Below are 23,009 nucleotides of genomic sequence, written 5' to 3' on the forward strand. Positions count from 1 at the left end.
TTGGCTTTACAGCAATGAGAAGTCAGATCCCACTTAAGGTAAGAGTAACACACAGTAGTCAATGGTCTTCAACGGATGGTCCAAGGATGTCTAGGGCTCCCCGAAACCCTTTCTGCTGTCCATGAGGTCAGCCCTCTTTCATCCATCTATCTCTGAGAGGTTGGATGTTCTATACACAATTCAACTGTATCAAATCAGTTTGTTTTTTTTTAAAAAATGTTTAGGTCAAGTTGTGTGGCATTTGTGATCTCAGGTCCTTGACCAGGGGTGGAACCCATGCTCCCTGCATTGGAACCACAGATTCTCAACCACTGGACAACCAGAGAAGTCCCAACAACAAGTCTGAACACACAATCTGAGAGGAGAACCCAGGTGCCTTCTAATACACCAGGTCTACAAAAATGTAAAGTGAAGCTTTTCTCATTAAGTTTGCTTTTAATCTTGCAAAAATAGTTATTTCTCACCAAGTACCTTATTTTCATAGGCTTGTATTTGTATTTTAACTGGATTATTATTATACAAGTTATCATAAAATTATTTTCAAAAATTAGGTTTTAATTTATAATACTGTAGATACTCAGAGTAGGCTATAGCAACTCACTCCAGTATTCTTGCCTGGAGAATCCCATGGACAGAGGAACCTGGTGAGCTACAGTCCAGAGGGTTGCAAAGAGTTGGACACGACTGAGGAGACACAGCATGCATGCATTATAAACACTCATGGATATAACCCAAGTAAAAGACAGCTTTTTGTGGTTCTCAATAATTTTTAAATATACTGAGAGCAAACACTTGGAGAACCAGTGGTCTAAATACCCAATAACAAACATGGATGATTCTGGAAGACTTAGTGCCACATAAACAAAGCGAGAAACAGAATGAGCAAATGAATAAAACAAGAGGGGGCATCTACAGATCAGTGATGAAGATGGTCTGGGGCTGGGCATAATCACAGCTTTGTAAATCTGAAGTCCAACAGAAAATGTAAATAAAATGACACGACTGAGCGATATTCATAAGGGACCCTGATGGAAAAGGGAGAGACAGTCCTACTAGGGGGTGTGAACAATCTGTTCAGCGTTCATGGAGAAGGCTGAGTTTGGGTCTGGTGTTGTGATGAGCAGATCTAGAAACCGACCACATTTATTAAAGCAGAGCTGTGTGGCTCCTACGATACCCAAGGACGTCCCAGCATAAACTCTGGGCTTAGTGGAACGTGCTCCCTACTTGCCCTGTGCATTGCTAATTGTTGTGACAAGATGTTACAAGGCCATGCGTGTAATAGCTATAGGGAACAGACACCCCAGTGTTCTTGAGATAGCGTGGAGTTCAGACTTCCTTCCCTGTCGTCTGACCATGTGTCAAATCAATGTATCCCCAGTCTGGGTCCAGAAAACACGATCTCCTTAGCTCAGACATCACCAAGAAATCACTGGACAAAGAACTTGTGCATCTAGCTTCATGTTAGGATAACGAGATGAAGTCCTCAGTGTATTATTTATGTAGCATCCTTATGCTACTGGCGGAGCCATGTAGCAGTTAAGCACATGGGCTTTAACCTGTGATTGATGGGAATTTAATTCAAACTCTGCTGCTAATTAGCTGTGGGCGTCCCAGGTGGTACAAGTGGCGAAGAACCCACTTGCCAATGCAGGAGACTTAAGACATACATAGGTTCAATCCCTAGGTTGGGAAGATCCCCTGGAGGAGGGCATGGCAACCCACTCCAGTGTTCTTGCCTGGAACTGAAGCAACTTAGAATGCACACACTCTAATTAGTTGTACAACCTTAGGCAAGTGGCTTAACTTCTCTGAGCCTCAGTTTCCAAATATGTGAAATGGGGCTACTAGCAGAACTGCTGCTTGGGTTAACTGAGTCAATGAGTCATCAGGTGAAACATTTTTTAACTTTTTAGCTGAGCGCTTTTCACTTTATTGGAGTAGAGCTGATTTACAGTGTTAATTTCAGGTGCACAGCAAAGTGATTCAGTTATGCAGACACATATATTCAGTCTTCTCCAGATCCTTTCCCCAAATATGTTATCACAGAATATTGAGTAGAGTTCCCTGTGCTATACAGTGAAAGTGAAAGTGTTAGTCACTCAGTCCTGACTGTTTGCAACTCCATGGACTGTAGCCCGCCAGGCTCCTCTGTCCATGGGATTCTCCAGGCAAGAATACTGGAGTGGGTTGCCACTCCCTTCTCCAGGGGATCTTCCCAACCCAGGGATTGAACTTGGGTCTCCTGCACTGCAGGCAGATTCTTTACCGTCTGAGCCACCAGGGCTTTGTTTACTTATTTTATATATAGAAGTGTATATATGTTAATCCCAGATTCCCAATTTATCTCTCCCTCTCAATAACACATGTATTTTAAAAACCCGTTGAAAAGAGGAATTGATGTCTCATCAGTAAGTTCACATGTAGCATCAGGCCCAGTTCTGTCCACCCTGAAACACATATCCTTCTGAATTAACATCTCTTTCCCTAAGCACGTGGACATCAAGTCATGGAAACTGTAGGCTCGGCGACTGCAGACAGGATGGTCCTGGAGCCTGCACAACACAGACACCATTGAACTTTCCTCTCTCTCCCTGTCTGTAGCTCTGTCTGAGCTATTGTTGGAAAAACCTGTGGGTTAATTGCGAAGCAACTCCAGACCAAAATAAAAGACTCCTGGAATATACGCTCAGGTGCCTTCCACTTCAATCTTGTTAATTGTCATCACGTTATTTCATTTCTGCACAAGTAAACCAGTGGCCCAGAAGATGCAAGCTTTATCCACCAAGGCCCCAGAAAGGGCAGGGCTAAGCCGCAGAGCCTTCACTGCACATTTGCTTGTGTCACAGAAGATGTCGACTCTAATCAAAGAGAAAAGGCTGGGGCTTAACCATGCTTTTTCCCCAAGGGTGAGGTCTTCCGGTACCTGAATCTCAATGTTCTTCCCCGAAACTTTCGATGCAGCCTAATCCCGAGGTCCCTGGCTTACAGGTTTATTCTGGTCTTTGAGGCTAAGCTCCTTTGGTAGCTGATGTACCTCCTTTTGTATCTGTCGGAGACATGCCTCCCTGGCATTACATGAAGCTTTGCATAAATAGTACAGTCGCAACACATACAATGCCACCCCGGCTCATCTAAACTATAAAGACCAAATCTCATTTCCATAAAATTGTCTTCATCATTAGAAGGACAGAATTACCAGGTAAGCCATGAAAAATTTTGATCAATAATGTCTGCAATGTCTACACTAACATCCTCTCGCCAATTTTATTATGAAAAGTTCCAGTGTACAGAGAAGTTGAAAGACTTGTACAGTCAGCACTCAGATGCCCATTACCTAAATTCTACTGTGAGCATCACATTCTATTTCATGCTATATCCATCCCTTCATCCATCCATTCATCAATCTTTGGATGCCTTTCTGTTTCAGTACAATTAGCCCCTAAACACTTTAGCATGCAAATGTTTCACTTGAATTCAATATTTTTAAAGGTTCTTTTTTGTTTTCTTTTGAAGCACAATGTACATACCATGAGATGCACAAATCACAGCAGTAACATTTGGTACCCATCTATGCAACCTATTGAAAAGCAGAGACATTACTTGGCCAACAAAGTTCTGTCTAGTCAAGGCTATGGTTTTTCCTGTGGTCATGTATGGATGTGAGAGTTGGACTGTGAAGAAGGCTGAGTGCCAAAGAATTGATGCTTTTGAACTGTGGTGTTGGAGAAGACTCTTGAGAGTCCCTTGGACTGCAAGGAGATCCAACCAGTCCATTCTGAAGGAGATCAGCCCTGGGATTTCTTTGGAAGGAATGATGCTAAAGCTGAAACTCCAGTACTTTGGCCACCTCATGTGAAGAGTTGACTCACTGGAAAAGACTGATGCTGGGAGGGATTGGGGGCAGGAGGAGAAGGGGACGACAGAGGATGAGATGGCTGGATGGCATCACTGACTCGATGGACGTGAGTCTGAGTGAACTCCAGGAGTTGGTGATGGACAGGGAGGCCTGGCATGCTGCGATTCATGGAGTCGCAAAGAGTCAGACACGACTGAGTGACTGAACTGAACTGAACTGAACTGAATCCCTATCAAGGCACAGAACATGACTATCACCCCCAGAAAGCTCCCTCATGGCCCCTTCCCAGTTACAATTCATCCTATCCCCTAGACACATTCAGTGTCTTGATTTTTTTTTCTGCCATAGATTAGATTGCCTGTTATAAAACTTTCTAAACATGGAATCATGGGGTTCTCTGGTGGCTCAGTGGTAAAGAATCTGCCTGCCAATGCACGAGACGCAGGTGTGATCCCTGGGTCAGGAATAACCCCTGCCGAAGGAAATGACAACCGAATCCAGTATTCTTGCCTGGAGAATTCCATGGACAGAGGAGCCTGCCGGGTTACAGTCTATGGGGGCACAAAAAGTCAGATATGACAGCGACTAAACAGCAACAACAGACACGGAATCATACAGGAAGTTGTCTTTTATGTATGACATCTTTCACTCAGAAGAGTGCCTTTGAGAATCGTATGTGCATTTGCATGAACTAGCTGCCTGTTCCTTTCTACTGCTGAGTAGGGTTTCCCTGTATGAATATACTAACAGTTTATTTATTTATTCTATTGATGACGCCTTAGCTATTTTTGATTTATGGCTATTATGAATATAGCTGCTACACATATTTTAATCAAGTCTTTTTGCGGGTATCTTAGGGTTTTAATGGACTGTGTTTGTTTAAAAAATATCAGTTAAAGATAATTTCAACCACAAATCAAAGAAAATTGAATCAAAGGTGGGGAGGTAGTCCCATTGTTAATTCTGCTGCTTATTGTTTCAAGGCCAAGGTGCATTCAGTCTTTGTATTTGGTCATCTTCAGTGGCTTTTGCACTTTGTCTTAAATGCTCATGCTCACAAAAAGGTTGCCACAGCTCCTGATGTCACATCTTCACACTTTAAAGTGCAAAAGCAGAAAGCAGGAGTGAGTGCAAAACTGGCAATGCAGGAGAGCTATCTGTTTATGCCTTTCTCTCTGTGCATTTCCCAGAGTGAGTGAAGTTGCTCAGTCATGTCCGACTCTGCGACCCCATGGATTGTAACCTGCCAGGCTCCTCCATCCACGGGATTTTTCCAGGCAAGAACACTGGAGTGGTTTCTATTTGCCTCTCCAGGAGATCCTCCCAACCCAGGAATAGAACTTTGGTCTCTGGCACTGAAAGCAGACTCTTTATTGTCTGAACCACTAGGGAAGCCCTATGCTCCCCTAAGAGCCCACAAAACGTGTAGCTAGTAAAGCCTCTTCTGTTGAGGGGGGATTCAGACTCATGGTCCCCTAAGTGAGTGAGTGACGTCACTCAGTTGCGTCCAACTCTACGATCCCCTGGATGTAGCCTGCCAGGCTCCTCTGTCCATGGGATTTTCCAGGCAAGAATAATGGAGTGGATTGCCATTTCCTTCTCCATTCCCAGAAGGTACCTGTATATTTAAATCACCAGAAATGGGTTCTATGGTGATCTCTACCATGAAAGGAAGAAAATGCTTGGTAATGACATTGGCTAGCTGATCAAAAAAAGTCTGCTACGGAAGTTTTTAACAAACTTTCAACTTTAACAGAGAACTTGTCCAACTTGCTACAGATCACGCTGTACATGTGATAAGGCTTACATAGCTTTGTATTACCAGCACCCAAACTGTCTTGGGAGTGTAGGCACAGTACAAAGTTGGTCTACTCGAGGGAAGTTATCATCTTGTCTTTTGTTCTGCTGGGACTCAGGAACAGCTAGCAGTTTGTCCACTCTATTGACCTATCCTATTTTCTTAATTGCTTTATGGTCTGGGTTTCCTCAGCAGAATGTGGAGCAGTCAATTTCATCTGTTGTATTGACTCTTCTATTCGCTGTGATAAATACGGCTCAAGAAGTGTTCGCTGAGTGAATGAATGTCGTCTATTAGGAAGACGCAAGGAATGAATGCCCAGCCTAGGGACTTTCCTGGTGGTCTAGTGGTTAAGACTCCACCTTCCAAAGCAGTGGGTGTGGTTGGGGAATTACTAAGGTCCCACATGCTGTGGGGTGCAGCCAAAAAATTTTTTTAATAATAAAATATGTAAATTTGAAAAATGAATGGCCAGTCTGCACAATGAAGACATGGAAAGAACCCCAGTTCTTACGATTTTTGTCATTGTCACCTCTTGCTGCTCACAATGGTCTCTCCCAGATGAATATCCAATACATAGACTTGTTTTCTGGGGTGTAGACTTTGCATCTCGGGTCAAATCAGACCTTTTAAATCTGAAGCACTGAACAAATTGTGTCCTCATACCCTCTCTTCACCATCTTCCAGATGGATGGAAATCAAAATAAGACAAGGTCATGAAATAAGTGGCAGGAAGTCGTTTCTGGCCATAGATGAGTTACTTTCTCTCTGTGATACAGTTTCTGTGTCTTACAATGAACAGAATAATAAAGCCTACATTCCAAATCCTTAGGAGAGTTAAATGAGGATGTCTTACTAAGGTGTTCAGAATACAGTGGGGCAGGTATATAGACTGCTTGGTAAACATAAATAGAAATGGGTTTTCCCCATAATTACTGCTTTGATCTCCCTCAAACTATCCAATTAGAAAACTCATAAATATTTCTGGGTGCCTGGGTGTTGTTTAATCGCTCAGTCGTGTCCAACTCTTCAGGATTGCATGGACTGTAGCCCGCCAGACTTCTCTGTCCTTAAGATTTTCCAGGCAAGAATATTGGAGTGGTTTAGGGGTACCCTAAACTTGGATGGGTCCACTCTCCCTTCATGGATGGAACCAACGCTTCTGTCTTTGCAAGAGAGGGATTTAGCTCTGTCTTTGTGTGCTGGACAGGGTGGTGGCACTTCTGACTATTCTGCTTGGTGGTTATTCAGTTTGGGCAAGACTCTGAGCCCAGAAACTTCAGGAAAGGCAAAGTTAACTTAGATCACACAAGTGGCAATGCTGCCGTCTGCACTGTTTCTCTGGCTGCAGGAATGGCAGAGGCTGGAAGCAGTCTGTCCTTTGAAGCGGCTTTATCTCCATCACCTCTTGGCTATCTGTAAGGAGGACAAAGTCGTGAATCCTGGACCACACACCGCTGGCCACTGAGAATGTGTGGGTTTTGCCAAAGGGAGGTGGGGCATAGTGTCTGAAAGTATTTGTCCAGTTGAAAAGCCCTCGCGTCCCCCAGACAATTCTATGGTGAAAAGAAGTCTCTCCCGTGCCTACGTCTCATTTTTGTAACTGTCATCTCCTCTAATCAGTATTTCCCTTCCTCTCCAAGGAGCAGAATTTCCATTATAATTGGAGATGTCAAGGTTGCCCTGAAAGAGCCAGAATCTTTTCCTCGCGGTTCCCCAGGACTCACTGCACATTTACTAAGTAACATACAGACCAAGATGTCATACCTGCAAAGCTAGGAGTCTTTTCCAGAGGTTAAGAGGTAGGGCTGCAGAAAGTGTCTATAGAGCATGCTTCCTTTCTCCCTGACAAGTGCAGAAGAAAAGGAAATAAGACAAGATTTTCCGTTTTAGAATAGGTCATGGGATTTGGTCTGAGAAATGAACCAATGTGATTTTCATTCCTGGTGTAGCCTGTCTCCTGACTCTCCCCCACATTTGGGATTTGGGGAAAGAAGGGAGGTTTATCTATACTCATTCCCTCCTGCCAACACCTCCCCACTCTCCACCTTTCCATTTGCTGTTCCCTCTGCCTGGAACAGTCTTTCTCCCACGGGCGGGTGTCTGCACAAATGTCACCTCCCCTGAAAGACCACGACAGCACTGGGCGCTGCTCATGTCCACCTGCCTCTGTGTCTCCCCTTCTGCATCATGTTTCCTCCGGGCCCCTCCCTCTTCCTGCTCATCCTCTATTGAGTCATTATTGTGTATTCTGCCTTGACAATAGACCATCCTTGAGAGCACTTGGCAGGATCTCAATGCCTATACTACTGCTTGGTTCAGCCGGGGTTCAGTGTGCAGGCTTGTTCAATGATGTGGGACCGAGAGTTCAGACAACCACACACTCCTGGCTTTTGACTTTTCAAAAACGGAGGCATGGGACTTCCCTGGCGCTCCAGTGGTTGGGAGTCTGCCTGCCAATGCAGGGACATGGGTTTGATCCCTGGGACAGGAATATCTCATAGACCGAAGGGCAACTAAGCCGGTGCACCACCACTACTCAGCCTGTGCTCTAGAGCCCACACCTGCAGCTACTGAAGGTGCGGACACTCCAGAGTCTCCAGAGTCCAAGCAGCAGACACTCCAGAGTCTCCAGAGTCCAAGCAGCAGACACTCCAGAGTCTCCAGAGTCCAAGCTGCAGACACTCCAGAGTCTCCAGAGTCCAAGCAGCAGACACTCCAGAGTTTCCAGAGTCCAAGCTGCAGACACTCCAGAGTCTCCAGAGTCCAAGCTGCAGACACTCCAGAGTCTCCAGAGTCCAAGCAGCAGACACTCCAGAGTCTCCAGAGTCCAAGCTGCAGACACTCCAGAGTCTCCAGAGTCCAAGCAGCAGACACTCCAGAGTTTCCAGAGTCCAAGCTGCAGACACTCCAGAGTTTCCAGAGTCCAAGCTGCAGACACTCCAGAGTTTCCAGAGTCCAAGCAGCAGACACTCCAGAGTCTCCAGAGTCCAAGCTGCAGACACTCCAGAGTTTCCAGAGTCCAAGCAGCAGACACTCCAGAGTCTGTGCTCTGCAACAAGAGAAGACACTGCAATGAGAAGCCCCTGCAACTAGAGAGCAGTCCCCGCAACTCGAGAAAAGCCCACATAGCAATGAAGACCCAGCACAGCCAAAAATAAGGAAACAAATAAAACTATTTTTTTTAAAAACTGGAAGGAGATGCAGGAAAGGTTTGTGATGAGCTCTTGCGGGGAGTGGTGAGGGGCGTGGGGATGGTCTGGAGACAGCTACACAGAGGGAAGAGGAAAAAGGACTTTTCTTTGTCTTTTCACATTGTGATGACTTTTGAAATATTTTCTTTTTTCACAAAATAATGACATAAAGAGAGAGTCATGGTATAGGGGCAGGGGCTTCCCAAGTATCTGATGAATGCACACAAGTAACACAAGCAGGTGAGCCTGGGAGTCGAGATGAGCACCAACTGCCCAGGAGGTGTGACAGGCAGGGTCCCACCTGGTGGGGAGCATGGCCGGACCCTTCTCACCCCAGCCATCAGTCACCTGTGGAAACCCTTGGTCAAATGCCAGGCCAGGGGTCCATAACTCACTACCCCAACTCCTTGGCTGTCTACCTGTCCAGGGAGGGGGCCTGCTAGCAGGACCCGGAAGGGGACAGCCATGGGCCAGCAGAAAGGCAGCAGGGAGCTACTGGGATGCAGAGTGGCCACAGATGGGTCAGTGGGTCACAGAGGATCAAGTCACAGGCCTTCTCCAGTCTGGGGAGAAAGAGACAGCAAGCCTCACTAAGAGTGCTTGCCAGCTGCCTGGCAAGGGATGTCTCAGTGGGCATTCTATGCCCACCCACGGTTCTCTCCCTCTCAGCATCCCAGAGCCTGCCAAGGTCCTTTAATCCTGCTCAGGGAGACTCCCACAACCATCCTGCCTCATTGCCCCCTCTGGCAACTCAGTGGAAACTATGGTTTCCAAGGGTCACATCCATCTGATGGAAGCCGGCCTGGAGCCAGAGAGCTTTGGGTTCTCTGCCAAGCAACTCCGGCGATGCAGAAAATGCAAGATGAACCTTCTGGATGACAGGCTCCAGGAATTTACAAAGGCGGGGGGTGAGGCGGAAATCAGAATGGGCCTACCTAGATAACATATGAGAGACACTAGCCTGGGAAAAAGATACAGGGTGGAAGGCACCCACATTTTGACATGCATTTATTTTAAATCAGCAAAGATTCTTGCTTCGTGGCCAAATGCATCAGCAGTTCGCCAGGTACCTGACTGTCTTTGAAGGTCTCTTTTGGTTGCTGTTTCCTCTGCCTGGAAATGTATTCAAAGGGTGGTTGCTTTTGGGACCCATCAACAAAGAGGGATCCCAGATTTCAAAAGAAGAGTGTTACAAAACAAAAAGAAGTTGATAAATACCAGATGAAGGAGGAAAACTGACCCAGGAGCCCTATTCTTTCCCCACCCTGCCACACCAAATACACCGACACCAGCCACCCCTGCATCAGCATCCTCTTTATGGGTCCAGACAGAAGACCCATCTCGAGAGTGCCGACTAGCATCCTAAAAACAATTTCTAGCCTTCCTATAATGTTCATTAGGCCTCCATCTACTTTTTTTTCGCTCATCAGTGAAGACTAAGGTGTAATGAAAATGTGACAACACAGGGAAGCGGAGGGCCTTCCCTGCTGATCTAGTGGTTAAGACGTCCCCATCCAATGCGGGGGGCTCAGGTTCAGTCCCTGGCAGCAGAGCTAAGATCCCACATGCCTGGAGGCTAAAAAACCAACACATAAAACAGAAGCAATATTGTAACAAATTCAATAGAATGTGTACTTTAATGTGCACTTTAAATGTGGTGCACATCAAAAAATATCTTAAAAAAAAACAGGAATGGGGAGAGGGTCATTCTGTTTGACCTGCTGATAACAGAATACGATCTTTTTTAGCAAGAAAATGTGCTCAGGCCTGTGTCATGGTACAGAAAGCCTCATTGGCCTTATTTTGAAGGATTATCACAAAATATCCCGTGAGCCCTCTGAGCAAGATGGGTCCCTCCCAACCATCTAACCTCCTTCTGGATATCTCCTTGCCGGGTCCGTGGCCACCCCGTTCTCCGAGCTACTAGCTGTAAGATGGGTGAGTTATCTGGATGCTCTGCAGTGAATCAGCCTGGTCCTCACACACCCATGATTCTCTCTTCTCTCATCCTCTTTCTCACTCTCATGCATTCATCCCACAGATATCTCCCAAAGCTCCAATGTAACCTGGGTACCAGACTGACAGAGGGGAACTTGTCAGCCAGGAAGCCGACCCTCAAAAACTTTGCTTCATGTTGGGAGACAAATAACCACGAAACTCAACTATGTTGGCAAGCAATTCTGTGACGCAGAAATGCAGGGTGCCACGGGATCCCCTCTGAGGGAAAACCGGGGGGCTGAGGCGGGAGTCAGCCTTGCAGGGTGAACTGGAGTTGACCTGACTGTCTCATGAAACACCCAGGATTAAAGGCTTTTCTTGTCTGACCCAGGGTGTTTTCCATCAACATCTTCCTCTGGTATATCAGCATCCAATTTAGTGGAGATCCTTCTTTCTTTTTTAAAGTTTTACAGATTTTCGTCTGCGCTGGTTCTTTGTGCTGTGTGTGGGCTTTGTCTAGTTGCCGTGCGCCGGTTTCTCACTGTGGTGGCTTCTTGTTGAGGAGCACAGGCTCTAGAGATCACAGGCTCAGCAGCTGTGGCTCTCCAATTCTAGAGCATGGGCTCGGTAGTTGTGGGGCACTGGCTTAGTTGGCCTGTGGCATGTGGGATCTTCCTGGGCCAGGGATTAAACTCATGTCCCCTGTACTGGCAGGTGGATGCTCAACCACTGGACCACCAGGGGAGTGCCCATTTTTCAATATTTGATTGGAAGACTACAAATATTCTAGTGAGTTCTTATTACCTCTCAAATGTATCAATTCTTTAATTGCAAAAAAAGAGCTAAGAATAAATAGAATTAAAAGTTTACTTAAAAGGAAATAGATATAAGATAGATATTTTAATAAAATAAAATATCTTAAAAGTTGTAAAGCTAGTTTAAAAAGCCAAGGAGAAAATAGGACAATTTATTGCATCTGTCTCCTTTTCTATTAAATAAGACTAATGACAAAAATAATATCATAACCTATGCCATGGAATGACTATAAAGATAAAATGAGTTAATTTATGTTGTGTTTGCAAAATCTGCCACATAGTAAGATCTCAGGAAGTTTGGTTGTTTTTTTTTCCAGCCACACCTTGGCACACAGGATCTTAGTTCCCCAACCAGGAATCAAACCCATGACCCATACAGTGGAAGCCTGGAGTCCTAACCACTGGACTGCTGGGGAATTCCCAGATCTCAATAAGTTTTAACTATACTCATGAGATTATTGATTAATACTTCTTGAAAAGGAGATTCTACCACTTGCATTGTTTTCTTTACAACAATGGTTACTTTCTCTGAAGAGCACAAAAACGAAAAAGTGAATTTGAAAAGATACATGCACCCCTAATGTCCACTGCAGCACTATTCACAACAGCCAATACATGCTGCTGCTCAGTCGCTTCAGTCGCGTCCGACTCTGTGTGACCCCATAGACGGCAGCCCACCAGGCTCCACCGTCCCTGGGATTCTCCAGGCAAGAACACTGGAGTGGGTTGCCATTTCCTTCTCCAATGCATGAAAGTGAAAAGTCAAAGTGAAGTCGCTCAGTCATGTCAGACTCTTAGCGACCGCATGGACTGAGCCCACCAGGCTCCTCCATCCATGGGATTTTCCAGGCAAGAGTACTGGGGTGGGGTGCCATTGCCTTCTCTGAGCCAATACATAGGAGCAATTAAATACACTGGGATATTACTCATCCATTAAACAATTAAATTTTGCTATTTGTGACAACATGGATGGACATAGAGGGTGTTACAATAAGTGAAATAAGTCAGACAGAGAAAGGCAAATACTGTATGACTTCACTTTTCTGTGGACAAATGAACAAACATAATAAAACCAAAGCAGAGTCATAGATACAGAGAACAGAGAGGTGGCTGTCAGAAGGGAGGAGGGTGGGGAGAGGAGAGAAATGAGTGAAGGAGATTAAGAGGCACAGACTTCCACTTACTACAAAAAATGAATCACGGGATGAAGTGTACAGTATAGAGTCAATAATAATGTAATATCTTTGTATGATGAGAACTAGACTTACTGCAGTGATTGTTTTGAAATGTATGGAAATACTGACTCATCATGTTGTATACCAGGAATCAACTGTTTCCTGTATACCAGAAAACAATTTTGCTTATTGTATTAACAAAGTCATAGAAAATAGACTGGATTTGTAGGGGGTAGAAAGAAGGGGGAATTGGATGAAGGCAATCAAAAGGGACAAACTCCCAGTTATAAGTACTAGGGAATGTAAATCATGATAAATATAATTATCACTGCTATATGGCATATCTGAAAGTTGTTAAGACAGGTAAATCTTAAGAGTTCTCATCACAAGAAAAAAATTTCCTTTCATTTTTTAATTCTATATCTATATGAGATGATGGATGTTCACCAAACTTATTGTGGGAATCGTTTTGTGATATATTGTGTTGTTGTTCTTGAGTCGCTCAGTCATGTCCGACCTTCGCGACCTCATGGACTGCAGCACGCCAGGCTTCCCTATCCTTTGCCATCTCCTGGAGTTTGCTCAAACTCATGTCCATCGAGTCGGTGATGCCATCCAACCATCTCATCCTCTGTCACCCTCTTCTCCTCCTGTGCTCCAACTTTCTTTCGTGAGGTGGTGTGCTGTATACTTTAAACTTATACAGTGCTGTATGTCAATTATATCCCTATAAAACTAGGAGAGAAAAAGTACACTGATGGTTACTTTGACAGGTACATGAGGGGAGCAACGGGAAGTGACCTGAAAGGGCGTGGGGTGACTTTGGGGGCTTAGTAATATTGTCTCTTGCACTGGATTCTGGTTACACAAGAGTGCACTTTACAAAAATTGGAAGCTGTTCACCTAAAAATTGGTGCACTTTTCTGTAGGAGTGTGACACATTGGTAAAAGGCTCCTAAGAACTAAATAAGCACATGGAAAGAATTGTAGAAACCAATCGAGTCCCAAATCAAGATTTGAGAGGCTGATGTTTCAATTGGAAATTTATTGGTACAGAAAGGTTTGGTATAAACATTGGCTTATAACACAAACCCAAAGAGAAAAAAAATGTTCTTTGATCTCCCATCAGGCTCTGAGCTGGTTGACAACTCCCAAAAGTCAGCCAGTTTAAAACCATCAAAGACGGGGGTGAATCAGCCCTTTGGGATGGGAATGGACACCAGCTGGACTCACAGGGAGCCTTGGAGGGAGGGCATGCCAGCGCCCAGCCCGTCAGTTCTCGTGTTCCAGCCCAGATGGTGGAGGAAAGAGGGAGGGGGACACAGGAACCACCAGCTGGAATGCACTTGGTTGACAAGAGCATCTACTCTTCAGAAGGAGGATGGGGAGCAGAGGAGAGCTTCATAGGTAGAAGGGGGACGGGGTACAAGGGAATTCCACATGAGGAGGTCCTCGAGGTGATCAGAGCCAGGCCCACTCTGCGCCAAGGCTGGGGAGTGGAGCAGAACATTTATGGTGACCACAGGAAGAGGCTATGCACCCAGACCAAGGCAGGAGCCATGCTCTGGGATGCCCAGGCTCCAAAGCCCCTGACACCTGACCTCATCTTCCCTGCACCTATAGTCAAGAGGACAAAACAGTCATGAACTCTATGTCTCAAGGGTCACAAAGGGGGCTCACTCACAGACAAAGCAGGGCTATCAGAACTGATGGAGCTGCAGCACCGTTCACATCCCACAAGTATCCAGAGATGGGACAATACGTCGGTACTCAAATGCCCTAAGCCAGTTAGCACTACAACTGGTAAGTTTCATCATCTCTACTGATAGTCAATTTCCTCTATTTCCCCGCCCATAATCAATATGTTCAATCACCCACGGAGAAACTTAGGCAGTCCTGGGAGTCCCTTTCTCCTTCAAAACATGCTCCTAGCAGAGCTTGCTCACTTTATCATGGATTTGTCAGCAGGAGAGGTTTTTTTTTTCACATCTTTCGAAACATATAAAATGTTTAAAGGATCTGATGACTTAGGATGGCTGGCTGAGTTGGCATCTCTGAAAAGCAGCCCAAGAAAGAAACAGACAGCGGCTCTGAGTCATAGCCCATCTCTGTAAGAGTCGGAGATTTTTCAAAGATTTCTCACCAACATTTCTGGAGTTTTTTTCTAAAAGATAATCCAAGGAAATGAAGCAGGCAGACGATGCCTTGAGAGAAATCCTGTCCTTTGGGTTCTCATCTGAAAGACACAGCCTCAGGGTTGGTTTGGTCTTATAAAAAGAAACAGCCTGTACAAATAGTCACACACAATTGCAATGGTTTCCGTTTCTTCTTTCTCTTGATCCTAAAATCTCATTATCACATTCCTCTCCAGTGTGGTCCGACATTTCTCAAGTACAATTAGGTCTCCAGGTGAAGTATGGAAGGAAAGGAATAAAACATAAAACAGGAGGGGGTCACCCATGGCGGGTGGAGGGCATCCTGTATTGCAGGGGAATTTTTTTGGGGTTGTAAGCATTAGAGAGCTTCCCTGGTGGCTCAGTGGTAAAGAATCCACCAGCCAAGCAGGAGACTCGGGGTTCAATCCCTGGATCGGGATGATCCCCTGGAGGAGCTCGTGGCAAGCCACTCCAGTGTTCTTGCCTGGGAAATCCCATGGACAGAGGAGACTGGCGGGCTGCAGTCCACGGGATCACAAAGAGTCAGACACGACTGAGTGACTTAAACAATAACAACAAAGCGTCAGAAGCCCAGTGAAGATAGATTTAAGGAAAAAACAGAGCCCAGAAAAACATGAGGACTGAATTCTTTCTCTTGACCCCGCTCTCCGCTGGATAGGCATTAGGGCATGATCTTTCTAGGAGGCAGGAACCTGGCAACCACTCATTCATAATCCTGGTGGAAAGACAGTGTTCTTTTCCTTCCATTTTTGGAAGAAGTCCCAGAACACAGTCTTACTGAGACATCCAGGTCACAATTACACCTACAAAGTCGTCACCAGAGTTCTGCTTGTTCTGGCTTAGGGCAATGAAGAAAACAGAGCTTCCCTGATGGCTCAGATGGTAAAGAATCTGCCTTCTAATGGAGGAGACCTGGGTTTGATCCCTGGGTTGGGAAGATTCCCTGGAGAAGGGAATGGCTACCCATTCCAGTATTCGCAGCAACGTGGATGCAACTGGAGATTATACTAAGTGAAATCAGGAAAAGAAAAACATGTATCATATGGTAACACTTGAATGTGGAATCTAAAATACGACACAAATGAACTTATCTATGAAACAGAAACAGATTCAAAAGACTATTTGATTCTCATCAACGTATTTTTTATTGAAGTAAAGCTGACTTACAATATTGTGTTAATTTCTACTGTAGAGTGGCTCAGTTATACATTTTGTTGTTGTTGTTGTTGTTTAGTCACTCAGTCATGTCCAATTCTTTGCAACCCCACAGAATGTAGCCCACCAGGCTCCTCTGTCCATGGGATTCTCCAAGCAAGAATACTGGAGTGGGTTACCATTCCCTTCTCCAGGGGGTCTTCCCGACCCAGGGATCAAACCTGGGTCTCCTGCATCACAGGCAGATGCTTTACTGTTTGAGCCACCAGGGAAGCCTATATACATACTTTATTCATTGTCTTTTCCACGATAGTTTATCACAGGATATCAAATATAGTTCCCCATATTATACAGTAGCACCTTGTCGGTTATCCATTCTATATATAAAAGCTTTCGTCTGCTAACTCCAAGTTCCCACTTCATTGCTTCTACAACCCCTTCCCCCTTAGGCCAGTCTGTTCTCTATGCCCATGGTTCTGTTGCTTTTTCATAGATAGGTTCATTTGTGTCACATTTTAGATTCCACATACAAGTGATATCACATGGTATTTATCTTTCTTTTTCTAGCTTACTTCACCTAGTATGGTGATCTCTAGTTGTATCCATGTTGCTGCAAATGGCATGATTTTGTTCTTTTTCATGGTTGTGTAGTACACACACACACACACACACACACACACACACCATGTATAGCTATTCGATTCTAATTTGTCCTTGAGTTCACTTGCTCCTGGAGCCCTTGGAGAGTGGGAGGGAAGATAGGGAGGAGAGAGCCCAGCAGTTCCCAACTACAATGGTTCTAGCTCCAGCCACTGAAGAGGAACCATGAGCTAAGCCATCCAGCCAAGCCCCTCCCAAATTCCCAACCCACATAAACCATGGGAGATAATAATATGATTGCATTGTTGTGAGCCACTAAGTTTTGGGATGACTTGCTCAACAGCAGTAGATAATTAGACCATGGTCAAGACTTGGTAGTTAGATCTAGGTTTGAATGCCAGCTCTGACATTTAAGAGGTGTGTGCGCTTGGGCAAAATATGAACCTCTCTGACCCCCATGTCTTCATCTGTGTGATGGAGTGAATGACAGAACCTACTCAGAGCACTGATGAGGGGACCAAAGAGAATAGAGTAAGTAATGTAATCACCCAATAAATGCTCTTGTTGTTGTCAGTTGCTCAGTCACGTCTGACTCTTTGCAACCCCAAGGACTGTAGCACACCAGGTTCCTCTATTCTCCACTATGTCCCAGAGTTTGCTCAAATTCCCGTCCATTGAGTTGGTGATGCTATCTAACCATCTCATCCTTGACCGCCCCCTTCTCCTTTTAATCTTCAATATTTGGCAGCATCAGGGTCTTTTCCAATGGGTCGTATTTTCGCATCAGGTGGCCAAAGTATTGGAGCTTCAGCTTCAGCATCAGTCCTTACAGTGAATATTCAGGGTTGATCTCCTTTAGGATTGACTGGCTCGATCTTGCAGTCCAAGGGCTGCTCAAGCGTCTTCTCCAGCAACCACTGTTCAAAAGCATCAATTCTTTGGCTCTCAACCTTCTTTATGGTTCAACTGTCACATCTGTACATGACTGCTGGAAAAACCATAACTTTGACTACACGGACCTTTGTTGGCAAACAGATATCTCTGGTTTTTAATACACTGTCTAGGTTTGTCGTAGCTTTCCTTCCAAGGAGCAAGCATCCCTTAATTTCATGGCTGCAGTCACCATCCACAGTGATTTTGGAGCCCAGGAAATAAATGTTAGCTATTGCTATTATTGTTGTAGCTTTAATGTACCGAACTAAGACTTATGCCAATATAAGAAGATCTGAAAACTGAAGTTCAGAATCATAAGATATACAGTCTAACTCAATTCCTTACTTTATTTTTTTTTATCGTTTTATTTTTTTTTATTTCTAAAAATAAACCCTCCCCCCTCCTCCCACTCCATACCATCCCTCTGGGTCATCCCAGTGCACCAGCCCCAAGCATCCAGCATCGTGCATTGAACCTGGACTGGCATCTCGTTTCATACATGACATTTCACATGTTTCAATGCCATTATCCCAAATCTTCCCACCCTCTCCCTCTCCCACAGAGTCCATAAGCCTGTTCTATACATCAGTGTCTCTTTTGCTGTCTCGTATACAGGGTTATCGTTACCATCTTTCTAAATTCCATATATATGCGTTAGTATACTGTATTGGTGTTTGTCCTTCTGGCTTACTTCACTCTGTATAATAGGCTCCAGTTTCATCCACCTCATTAGAACTGATTCAAATGTATTCTTTTTAATGGCTGAGTAATACTCCATTGTGTATATGTACCACAGCTTTCTTATCCATTCATCTGCTGATGGACATCTAGGTTGCTTCCATGTCCTGGCTATTATAAACAGTGCTGCGATGAACATTGGCGTACACGTGTCTCTTTCCCTTCTGGTTTCCTCAGTGTGTATGCCCAGCAGTGGGATTGCTGGATCATAAGGCAGTTCTATTTCCAGTTTTTTAAGGAATCTCCACACTGTTCTCCATAGTAGCTGTACTAGTTTGCATTCCCACCAACAGTGGAAGAGGGTTCCCTTTTCTCCACACCCTCTCCAGCATTTATTATTTGTAGACTTTTGGATCGCAGCCATTCTGACTGGTGTGAAATGGTATCTCATAGTGGTTTTGATTTGGATTTCTCTGATAATGAGTGATGTTGAGCATCTTTTCATGTGTTTGTTAGCCATCTGTATGTCTTCTTTGGAGAAATGTCTATTTAGATCTTTGGCCCATTTTTTGATTGGGTCATTTATTTTTCTAGAGTTGAGCTGTAGGAGTTGCTTGTATATTTTTGAGATTAGTTGTTTGTCGGTTGCTTCATTTGCTATTATTTTCTCCCATTCTGAAGGCTGTCTTTTCACCTTGCTAATAGTTTCCTTTGATGTGCAGAAGCTTTTAAGTTTAATTAGGTCCCATTTGTTTAAAAATATGGAACGCTTCACGAATTTGCGTGTCATCCTTGCGCAGGGGCCATGCTAATCTTCTCTGTATTGTTCCAATTTTAGTATATGTGCTGCCGAAGCGAGCACAATTCCTTACTTTATAGATACATCTACTAATGCATATATAAGTGGTCTACTGGAAGCAAAAGTAGACTGCAGAATTACTGCAGAACTTAGCAGGAAGCGGGCCCCAAAAGGTGTCATCCGGCTATTCCCAACAAGACCAGGAACTTCTGTTCCTTGCCTGCATTTTAAATTCTTCATTGTTTCGAATCAAAAGTGGGAGAATTTTCTTGACTCTAAAAACGGTACATCAGACTCTCATCAGAGAAACTCCAAAAGCCTCATCTGCAGATAAATGCTTCTTCAGATGTGAGAAACTCTGCTGTTTTGAGGTCAATGATAGCCTTCAACTTTTCTTCCCTTCCTTGAGAAGAAATTATTATTTAAAGGTGGAGAGCATCAAAAGTAAGGCCTTGAGAGTTAATGGGACCATTCTGGCTCGATGCCATCACTTCTGAGAACCTGAATAATGAGACACATTTTATCCTTCATGTTTCAACAATGCTTGAGGTAATGGCAGTGCTATTATTCCAACCTCCGATTGACAGAGCCTTCTAAAATGCTCCGTGACTGGTTAAGTGGGACAGAACAGGGAGCACTCAGGAGAACAGAGGAGAATTCGATGGGCTTGTGTTTTCTATGCAAAAGAAGACAGCATTTCAGCTTAGGCAGAGGCTGCCAAGCCCTCCTCCACAAGTGTCGGGGGCTCTGTGGGTGGTGTCACCCATTTGCGGATCTGTTAGGGGTCTTCACAGGAAAAGAACTAATAGGCTAGATAGAGATTTACAAGAGGAGGTTTACTATGGGAATTGGCCTAAACAATGATGGAGGCTGAGAAGTTCCACTGTCTGCCCTCTGCAAGCTGGAGAATCACAAAAGCCAATCCAACACAGTCTGAGTCTAACAGCCTGGGGGCACTGTGGTGGCGGCATCATTTCCAACAGTCCAAAGGTCAGAGAATCAGGAACTCTGATGCCCAAGGGCAGGAGAAGATGGGCATCCCAGCTTAAGAAGAGGGAAAGGGAATTCTCCCTTTCTCCACTTTTTTCTTCTATCTGAGCCCTCAATGGATTGGATGGTACCCACCCACATTGCTGAGGATGGATCTTCTTTACTGGTTCAACTCATTCAGAGGCTAATCTCCTTTAGAAGCACCATCACAAACGCTCCAGATATAATATTTTACCCTTGTCTGGGCATCCCTTGGCCCAAGTCAAGCTGACACATGAAATTAATGATCACTGGTCCCATCACAGTTACCAGATGAAGGAATGTTCTTTGGCCCGAGGACAGTACCATTTGTTGAAAGACATGTTTCCGCATGGAATTGTCTTGACACCCTTGTTGAAAATTAGTTGACCATAAACACATGGGTTTATTTCTGGACTCAATTCTATTCCATCCATCTGCATGTCTGTCTTTACATTGGTACCACAGAATTCTTGTGTTACGAAACTTACTGAAGTTTTGTGTTAAGTGTTTTAAAATCAGGAGGTACAAGCCTTCCAGATTTCTTCTTCTTTTTGAAGATTATTTTGGCTATTCTGGTTCCTTTGCATTTCCATATGAATTTTAAGTTGGGTTTGAAAGTTTCTGAAAAGTGGCAGCTGGGATTTTGACAGGAATTGCATTGAATCTGTGGATCAATTTGGGGGAGCACTGTAATCTTAACAATAGTTCCAGAATGGGGGATGTCTTTGCATTTATTCATGTATTTGTTCACTTCTTTCAACAAGATTTTGTAGTTCCCAGAGTACAAGTCTTGCCCTTCTTTTAAAAATATATTCCTAGGCATTTTTTGGATGCTATTTACTGTAAATGGAATCATTTCCTTAATTTCTTTTCCGATGCTCACTGCTAGGGTGCAGAAATACATTTTAAGATATTGATCTTGTATCCTGCTGCCTTGCTGAACATTTTTATTAGTTCTAATAATTTTTTAAATTGATTATTTTTTAGCATTCTCTACATACATCATCAAGCCATCTGATCACATCTGAGATCATTTTGCTCCTTCCTTTCCAATCTGGATAGCTTTTATTTCTTTTTCCTGCCTAATTACCTTGGCTGGAACCTATACTACGAAGTTGGACAGAAACTGAGGGAGAGGACATCCTTGTCTTGTTCCAGATCATCCAGAATTCTATTTTATAGAAACTAGTAAGCAATATATATAAATGTTTCTGCTTTTATAGGTCAGTAAAGAATCTGCCTGTAATGCAGGAGACACTGGTTCGATTCCTGGGTCAGGAAGATCCACTGGAGAAGGGATAGGCTACCCGCTCCAGTATTCTTGGGCTTCCCTGGTGGCTCAGCTGGTAAAGAACCCACCTGAAATGCGGGAGACATGGGTTTGATCCCTGGGTTGTGAAGATTCCCCTGGAGAAGGGAAAGGCTACCCACTCCAGTTTTCTGGCCTGGAGAATTCCATGGGCTCTATAGTCCAGGGGTCGTAAAGAGTCAGACATGACTGAGCGATTTTCATTTTCACTTTTCTGCTTTTATAGAGATTACAGTTATACGAGGAGATCATTTCATCAACATAACAACACACAAATTTTAGATCTTTATAGAACTTATAAATCTTTATGAGTTAGCCCAGAGACCATGAGGATGATTGAGAAGAATGCAGAACCACTGGTCTGGAAGACTCCATCTGAAACACCCCCTAGAGGGGATTAGTAGAACCACAAAGGTCGTTGGCAGGTAGCCAATGGGAGCACAGCGAGGGTAAAGCTGACGGCTGGAGGATATCGGAAGGGGAGAGCTGGCAACACTCATACAACCCAAAGTCCAGAGAAGGAGCCAGAAAGGCAGTCCAGGAGCATGATGTGAATAAGTGCTATGTCTAAAAGACAAGGATGAGCTCATAGGCGAGGCATGGAGGTCAGGGTCAAGCACACCAGGATCTGAGCTGCAATAGGAGCTAGTCGATGACAAGGTGAAAAGGCCCCACGTGGTTAAAGGAAAGCTTCTTGAGCACCTGCCACTCTCAGGGAGGAGATCCAGACGCTTAAAATTTAAATGTGAGCCAAAGAGAAGTCGCAGACTCAGTGTAGGGACTAATCTCCAGTTGACCCTCACTCTTCTGGGTGCAATCAGCCAGCAGACGGTGCTGGGAACATATGTGCTGCTCTTGGCTGAACAAGGCAGGATAGTTTGAAGCTAAGGTCATGGGCAGAATCAATTGCTAATTTTGAGCTTCTTACGATGCCCAAAATGTTCAGCTGCAGCCAAATCCATCAACTTCAAAGCTGTTTACCAAGAAAAAAAAAAGGAGGTTCGAGACAACCAAAGTTCCTATTCCTTATCCATGATCACAAATGGCACTAAAATGGTGCAGCTTGTTTTGTTTGGCTCATGGGTTCTCATCACACTTTCCTTCTACTCCCCTCCCACCGCCATCCACAGGATAGCACTATGGTTAATACTTCTATGTGGAATCGAGAAAAAAGGTACTGATGAGCCTATTTGCAGGGCAGGAATAAAGATGCAGATGTAACGAATGGGCTGGTGGACACAAGATGGGGAAAGGAGAGGCTGGGACGAGGTGAGAGAGTAGCACTAACATATATACGCTACCATATGCGAAATAGCTTGCTAGTGGGAAACCACTGCACAGCACAGGGAGCTCAGCTCAGTGCTCTGGGATGACCTAGAGGGGTGGGTTGGGGGGGAAGTGGGAAGGAGTCTCAACAGGGACGGGATATGTGTATACACAGAGCTGATTCACGCTGCTGTACAGCAGAAACTAACACAACATTGTCAAGCAATGATACTCCAATGAAACAAATAAACAAAGCTGAAAGAAAGAGCTAAATCAATTTCAGATAAATAAGCAAATGAATT

General features: G+C 44.4%; 1 protein-coding gene and 1 non-coding gene across 2 annotated transcripts in view; both read right to left on the reverse strand.

The window, feature by feature from the left end:
- TMEM132C (transmembrane protein 132C) overlaps nt 1-23,009 on the reverse strand; it is a 453,869-nt gene that overhangs the window by 199,690 nt on the left and 231,170 nt on the right. The window lies entirely within an intron of this gene.
- On the reverse strand, nt 19,078-19,184 carry LOC147355309 (U6 spliceosomal RNA). The gene has a single exon (XR_015144959.1). It is a non-coding gene; the product is annotated as a U6 spliceosomal RNA (small nuclear RNA).

The sequence above is a fragment of the Bos grunniens genome, chromosome 17 (genome assembly GCF_055505025.1).
Source record: "Bos grunniens cultivar Pamir isolate PY7600 chromosome 17, Bosgru_T2T1.0, whole genome shotgun sequence".
NCBI classification, from domain to species: Eukaryota; Metazoa; Chordata; class Mammalia; order Artiodactyla; family Bovidae; genus Bos; species Bos grunniens.